At 38.4% G+C, this 8226-nt stretch overlaps 1 pseudogene; it reads right to left on the minus strand.

The window, feature by feature from the left end:
- Positions 1-234: 234 nt before the first annotated feature.
- Positions 235-3329, minus strand: LOC148368656 (alpha-1,6-mannosyl-glycoprotein 4-beta-N-acetylglucosaminyltransferase-like; annotated as a pseudogene).
- Positions 3330-8226: the final 4897 nt, after the last annotated feature.

An 8226-nucleotide genomic window follows, 5' to 3' on the forward strand; every position in this document is an offset into this window, starting at 1 on the left:
AAGGCAATCACAGTGAGCGATTACAAAACGTTCAGCAGTGCGCGGCAAGCGATTAACAAGCGACTACATGTCTGATTACTCTCCTGAACACGCCTCAGGACACCAAGAGAAAACCTGGAAGAACTGTCTGGAGTCATGATCCCTCCAGAATGGTCAGTTTGCCATGCAAGCGGTGGAAAAGAATTTTGGGTGGGCTTTATCGTGCTTGAGGATCAGAGTAATGGTTAAGCAGCAGAATTAGGTTATCATTTAAAAAATTAGAATCACAAAGCCACGTCTTGTTTCCACATCTCATGACATCTCATATATATGACTGGCAACCAGTTCAGGGTGTCCCCTGCCCACTGCCCGAAGATAGCTGGGATGGGCTCCAGCACCCCCAGTGACCCTAGTGAGGATAAGCGGTGCATTGGATGGATGGATATTTTATATATATATGAATATATATATATATATATATATATATATATATATATATATATATATATATATATATACATATATAGAGCTGTCCAAAGACAGCCGATTTTCATCGTGCATTGTATTGTGAGATTTTGGGGAACAACCTCCTCCCCTCAGTCAGAGCATTGAAGATGGGTCGTGGATGGGTCTTCCAACACGACAACGACTGGAAGGACACAGCCAGGAAAACCAAGGAGTGGCTCCGTAAGAAGCATATCAAGGTTCTAGCATGGCCCAGCCAGTCTCCAGACCTGAACCCTTTCGAAAATCCTTGGAGGGGGATCAAACTCCGTGTTTTTCAGCCCAGAAACCTGACTGATCTAGAAAACATCTGTGTGGAGGAGTAGGTCAAGATTTCTTCCTGCTGTGTGTACAAACCTGGAGAAAGTCTACAGGAAACGTTTGACCTCTGTAATAGCAAACAAAGGCTACTGTATCAAATATTAACATTAATTTCACTCAGGTGTTCAAATACTTATTTGCAGGTATATCACACAATAAAAAAATCATGCATTGTGACTTCTGGATTTTTCTTTTTAGTTTATCTCTCACGTTGGACGTGCACCTACGATGACAATTTCAGACCCCTCCATGATTTCTTAATGGGAGAAATAGCGAAATAGCAGGTTTTTCAAATACTTATTTTCTTCACTGTATATAAATATATAAGGTTTTCCACAATTTCTACGGCATGGAAACAAGATGTGGCTTTTTAATTCTAATTTTGCAAATGACAACCTAATTCTGCTGCTTAACCGTTACTCTGATCCTCAAAAACGATAAAGCCCACCCAAAATTATTCCACCGATTACATGGCAAACTGACCATTCTGGAGGGATCCCGACTCCAGACAATTCTTCCAGGTTTTCCCTTGGTGTCCTGATCACAGATTCCCTACTTCCACCCGGGACGAGGTTAGGGTATCCTTTCCCCCTGACCCAGTTTCCACTGTGATCCCCGTCACCGCTGTTGGATTTTTGAACACCACTGTCAAATATTTACCTTCTCAGCCGACTGACCCCAGACAAATCCTTCCCCTGTTTGGGAACATGCGATTGTTACATCTAAATGTCGGGCAAAGAAATTCAGCTGGAGGGTTGGAGTAGACTTTTACCTCAAAGTCTTTTGTCTTTTGAGTTTGCTGTGCCTGCCCTGAACAGAGAGAACATGCTGGAACAACATAGAAGATGCGCTCCTTCTGAGTTAGAAACTCATGAATGTGAGTCAGCAACCAGTCAGAAGGCATTTCTTAATAGAAGAGGAAACAAAATAGCATAGGGGGAGGTGAGCCGATTTGTAGTTTCCCGATGTTGGAGTTCTCCAACCTCGGCTACAGGGCCAAGACTTTATTCTTGGCTTCTTGCTCTTCAACGCTCTTTATGGTAGTGGCAAAGTCGTGCGCTGAGGAGACATTGTCCTCCAGATGGAGGTAGTATTTGCCCAGAACTCATCCGTAGCGCAGAAGGAACACATAATCCAGGTTCTGCTGCAGAATGTTACTCTTTCGGTGGAGTCATTGAAGTTTCTCTTAAGACCTGCAAAAGAGTCATAGAGATAAAGGATACTTTTTATTTATCTTATTTTGCCGGACTTTGAGAGATGTGAGCTGGGACCTCTACGACTCAAAACAAATCCAAACAAATGACGTAATGTGGTAGTGTAACTGTGCATACTTGTTTGTAATTGAGGCTGTGTTCCGAATGTACTACCGTAAATTCCGGACTATAGAGCGCACCTGATTATAAGCCGCACCCACCACATTTTAAGAGGAAAACCGATTTTGTACATACACAAGCCGCACCTGTATATAAGCCGCATGCGCCCACATTTATAAATGTAAAACAAACACCAAATTAACCCAAACCCAACTTCAAGTCCCGCGATTGAAACTAAATGTCCTTCATTAAAGTCCACAGTCCAAAAATCACAGCCGGCAAAATGAACGGAAAATGATACCGGTACTTAAGGTTTGATGCAGACCTGCAGAGTCCGGGTCCCGTTGAAAGTAATCCAAGGAAAAAAGTGTATATTTCCAAAGGTAAAGGTGGGACAAATATATCAGATGAACACATTTACTCACGCATTTCCTTTTTCTTTAACCAACTTTTTACGCCCCCTTTTTTCCTTGTCTGTCCCTCACCTTTAGCGGTCCCCACTTAAACTCGGCACCCCGTGTTTGTTCCGCCCCTCACTTTTCGTTCACCCATGCAAAACATATCAGAATAAGTGTCTAAAATAAATACAAATAAATACATTACAAAAATATACAGTTGCAAATACATATTATACATGGGTTACACATATTTACAAAGAAAGACGGTACACCGAGAGAGTTTTCAAAGCTTTAATAATAATAATATAGCTTTCATCCCAAACTGTGCCTGTGACAGGGCAGTTAATGGTAGCAACACTCGAGCGCCGCTGGCGGCTGTTAGAAAAATTACATGAATTGGCCGCATCACTGAATAACCCGCAGGGTTGAAAGTTAGGGAAAAAAGTAGCGGCTTATAGTCCAGAATTTACGGTAATCACATTCAGGCTGGAAACAGACAAGATCAACTTTTTGCAGTTTTTGGTTATTTTAAAGGCCAAATCTGTCACGTTCCTGCACCCAGTTCTAGTGTCTCTGTAGGTTCTATCCCTCTCTCATTCGCACAAAATTGACCAAATAAGGTCTAAATTTATCTACCGAAAAACATGTAATCCAAAAGGAACAATTGTACCCGGGGAAAATGTATAGGTTACTCACCAAAGTGTCGAGCAGGGTTTTGAAATGTGAGCCCGAGTAGTCAACAGCAACCTTGTGTAAACACCAAACAACCAGAAGTAGGAATCAAACCCTGGAAATCTAGACACTTACCAGTCATCCAATATCTCTCCAAGGGACGATCATTTGAAATGAATATTACAAAATATTAATGGTCGCAAGATTTATTGGTATATATATATATATATATATATATATATATATATATATATATATATATATATATATTTACATACCTGTCAAGCTCCAGGGCTCCATGCCCTTACAAACTGTCGTATTTTCCATTACAAAATACAAAATAATCTTACACCATATTTTTTTTTTTCAAACGTGTTTATTTATGCGGTTTAACATGTTATATGTGTTTCGTTATATCATATATATTGGTAATTAACATTTTGTTGTGAGATATTGAGTTGCTCTTCATGAATGAGGTTTATTATAAAAAAATGTTCAAAAATTAAGTAGCTTGGACGTTCACTGTAGAAGGAAAAAATACATGCAAATATACTTAAGTAGAATAATACATTTTCTTATTCAAATTATGAATTCATTTTCTGCATTAAATTATTGTTGGTAATATACTGATTAAAGGGATAACCACAAACAAGTCTTTTTTCATTTTCTCCTTTTTGTACTTCCTTTTTTCTGCACTTCTTTATACAACATAATAATTCATAATATAATGCAACAAAGCAAGTGAGCCGTTTGAGAGCCGGCTCTCTTTAATGAGTTGAGCCGAAAAAGCTGGTTCTCTAAAAAGAGACGGACTTTCTTTCACTACACAACTATCACATGAAATCCGATGTTTTTTAAGACCACATGTATGCTCGGTACTGCTTCAGATCGACTGCAAAGTATGTACTGCTCTGCTTTCGCTTTGTTCACGTGTGATCGGAATGATGCATGATGGGAAATCCCCAGGCGGCAGACGCATGCGCACAGTAGAATCAAACCGCTCGCTTCGTTTGCAACGAAAAAAACGATACAGAGATAGAGGCTACCGCGGCGAACACGTTTGACTTGATTGATTTGCCGTTTCGTGATAGTCGGTGTATAGTGGATGGTACCCATAATTGACAAATTTGCGTTTTTCTTTACAGATTTTCTTGTACGTCGTACACGTCTTAAAATGCATAATAAACGTACTTTGTACGGCAAAAACGTACAGCTTGACAGGTATGTATTTAACTGTACCAATTGGTCCTGGCTTAAAGTCATGATTGCAGGCTTATGAGTACGTGTTTATATATCTTAGACCTGCTCGAAAAAACTTCCTTTTTAATCTTTTTGGGGGTTTGGGTTGGCGTTTGGACTGTATTTGAAAAAGGCCTCTAATTACTTTTACCATTTTCTAGCTACATAAACATAGAACTTATGACAAGTTTGACGGTTTTAGCTTAAGAGCTTTGGAGGTTCCAACTACCCAGAGTATCTTTTTTTTCCTTTTCATTTTATTTAAAGTAATTTAGCCCCGTTTAACGCCCTTATTTTACAGTAACGGGGTAACCTAGATAATTACCTTTTCTGCCGTTACAGCGCCATTGTCGTTCCGACGGTCAAAAGCGGTGCGTTACTTTGAACAAACCCGTTTTCCGCTCTCCCCAGAGTTTGTCGCGTTACGTCTTTTCGGATATTGTCATCATTCAAAATAGCGACTACCATATGATTAAACAGCAATTACGAATATAGTATTTATTATTTCGCCAAAGGAAAAGGCGAATGAAGGCTGGTGTGGCAACCGATTTATGTCGTATGCGAAAGAAACGGCATTTTGAGCCGTCTCTTGGAAGAGGGAGCTGGCTACCCACCAAATAAGAGCCGGTTCCCTTCGAGATGCCCCTTTTCACTTGTGATTGGTCAAAATGTATTTTTTTAAGGATTCTGTGCTGTTGACTTTGAATTTGTTGAGTATGAGAAAGGTTGACATTTTTTGAATGTTATCGTTTTTTTTTCTAGATTAGTAAATGTTATAATTTATGTTTTCGGTGATTTTCAGTGTTACCGATTCAGTGTTAAACTTCCTTTATCTTCCCCCGAAAGTCATTCATATAAATACATAATAAATGGTAATATATGGATTCAACAACAAAAACGACCTGAAGAGCCATTTGGGAGCTTAAAGCGAAGGGCTCTTTTTAGTGAGCCAAGCCGGAAAAGCCGGTTCTCTAAAAATAGTCAGATTTCCCATCTCTAACGAACCATTAGTTATATTTGATTTATAAAACTCACTTTATATTGTTTACTGCTATTTGTCATTTTATTATATTGTTCACTGATTCATTTTGTTCCACTTCAAGTATAGGATACATATTTTTCTGGTGAGGTGCAATATATATTAAAAGGTTCTGTAACACAACTACCTTTCATTCATCCATCCATCCATTATCTGCACCGCCTATCCTCAGTAGGGTTGCGGGGGCGCTGGAGCCCAACCTAGCTATCTTCGGGCAGAGGACACCCTGAACTGGTTGCCAGCCAGTCGCAGGGCACACAGGGACAGACGGCTCACTCGCTCATTCACACCTAAGGAAATTTGGCCATTTAACCTAAAATGCATGTTTTGGAATGTGGGAGGAAACCAGAGTGCCCATGCAAGCACGGGGAGAACATGCAAACTCCACACAGGAGGTTTTACCTTTCATTCATTCATTCTTTTTAAAGTTACTTTCTCTTTTAACTAGTTACTTTTACTTTAGAGTAACTCAAGTTACTAATTCGGTTACTTTTTGATGAGAAGTAGTGAGTCACTATAACTTTTTAACAACACTAGTTACTTTGGGCAATAGACTCTCACCTGAACATTTTTTTTTTTTTACTGCGAATGAAGTAGCTAACACATATGCAACAATTAAGCAAGGCTGATCATAGTTGCATTTGATTCAAAGCAGCTAAAATAAGGATTCATATCTATAAATAACAAAACAGTCATGGTTTTGTGTGCTAAAATTGTTGTTCAACGTAACCACCGTATGACTTACTCTCACCGTAATCAGGGTTGGATAGGGTAACTTTAACTGGATTACTTTCAATGACTTTTGGATTACTCCAATACCAAATATGCTAACAAAAGACAAAAATAATAATAATAATAATAATAATAATTTCCTCTGTATTGTCATTCTTTGTAACAATGTACACAGAACGAAATGTCGATACACCTGACCCGTTGTAGCGAGCCGATGCAGCCGCAGCCAACAGAGGGCGCCGCCATTATACCAATTAGGTATGACTCGGCCGAGGCGCGAACCAGCGACCTCCCAGTCTCAAAGCGGGCACACTACCATCTAGGCTACTGAGAAAAACTAAATATGAATAAAATGACTAAATTTTGTGCAGGCTTGGGGAGTAACGGAAAACATGGAACGGCAAAAATGATGTTGGCAAGCTGTTTGGATTTATTTTCATTTTGTTTCTGTCGCATTTTATGTTAGTTTTGCCGGAGATCAAAGCCAGGAGAGAAAGCTTACCACGTGTTGTGAGTCATCATTTTATTCATATTTAGTTTCTTTTGTCTTTTATTAGCATATTTGGTATTGGAGTAATCCAAAAGTAATTGAAAGTAATCCAGTTAAAGTAACCCTACCCAACCCTGACCGTAATACACTGGAGACACCAGAGACTCCGCCACCATGCCGCAAGTGACACTGGCTGAGCGAAAGAGGAGTGGGTAGGGAGACGAGAGCGGCCCTAGGAATTAAATGGACTGAAGCATTTCGGGGAAAGGGAGTATTTCCGATGCGGCGTTGTTCACCTTTTTGTTTTGTTTCTTTTTTGATTTTATTTAGCATTTTGTTTTGTTCATATTTGAGCCTTTTTGTCATTTATTACAGAAATGAGTCTTAACAGGGCGGTCACACCCATGATGACAAGCATAAAGTCACAATGCGCCTTTACCTAATGTGTTGTGTGTCCCAGAACAGCGTTTGTAAAAGATAAAAGTAAATAGGCACATTTTATAAAGGTTCTTTGAACTAAAAAAAAACAAATTAATAGAGAAACAATTCAACTTCTCAAGGACACCTAAAATGGCAGACCCCACCTTTAACGATTAGCCAAATTTGGCAATATTTTGGAGTCGAGCCAGCGCATCTAATGTTGATGCCTCATTTTGGGATAAGCCTTGAGAAATTTGCTAGAAAAAAGTATGTCGGATTCCATTGTAACCCATATTGACACAAAATGAGATTTTAGAAAATAGAATTTACTTTTCTTGTCATTCTTTGTAACCATGCACACAGAACGAAATGTCGATACACCTGACCTGTACAGGTAAACTGTAGCGAGCCGATGCATTGATTGCAAATGATTAATTTACATAAAAGTATTAGTTAAAGGTTGGTTTACAGTAAAAAAAATTGACAACTGTTCAGTCAAAATTACATCAATGCATGTTCCAGAACCTGTGCCTGCTACAGACTACAAGAGCACTAAATCATAGCGATCAAAATAAGAAAATGAAGTGACGCAGAATATATACTCACAGATTGAACAGAGACCCCAAATTGCTGGATTTATATATTAAAAGATTGACATGCATAGAGAGAATGAAAGATAAAAAGTGGCAAAAGCAGTGAAAGCTGTGAGTGTTCCTGTATATACTCCCTAGAATTCTTTGTACCATCACTTTAAACTCTTAGTGATATCATAAAGTTAGAAATAAAACAAGATAACGTCATCACTTTAAACTCTTAGTGATATCATAAAGTTAGAAATAAAACAATGACATTACTTGATCAAACCATCTTTTTCTATAAACAAGAAGTGATTTGTTATAATAGTTAGCCATACATTAAATATCACATTTAGTTAGTATCTTCAATAAAGCTTATTAAAACAGAAATAATCAAAAACTTATTAGCCGCAAAATACATTGAATTATTCTTGAAGATGTCCTAAATAAGTTGAGTATGTTCCAAAATGGAGTTAGAATTTAAACAAGAACTTAACTTAATCAAATAATATTTTACCATAAATTACAGGTGATATATAGTTTC

Source organism: Urocampus carinirostris, chromosome 3, assembly GCF_059441175.1.
Source record: "Urocampus carinirostris isolate Australia breed hairy pipefish chromosome 3, RoL_Ucar_1.0, whole genome shotgun sequence".
Classification (NCBI taxonomy): Eukaryota; Metazoa; Chordata; class Actinopteri; order Syngnathiformes; family Syngnathidae; genus Urocampus; species Urocampus carinirostris.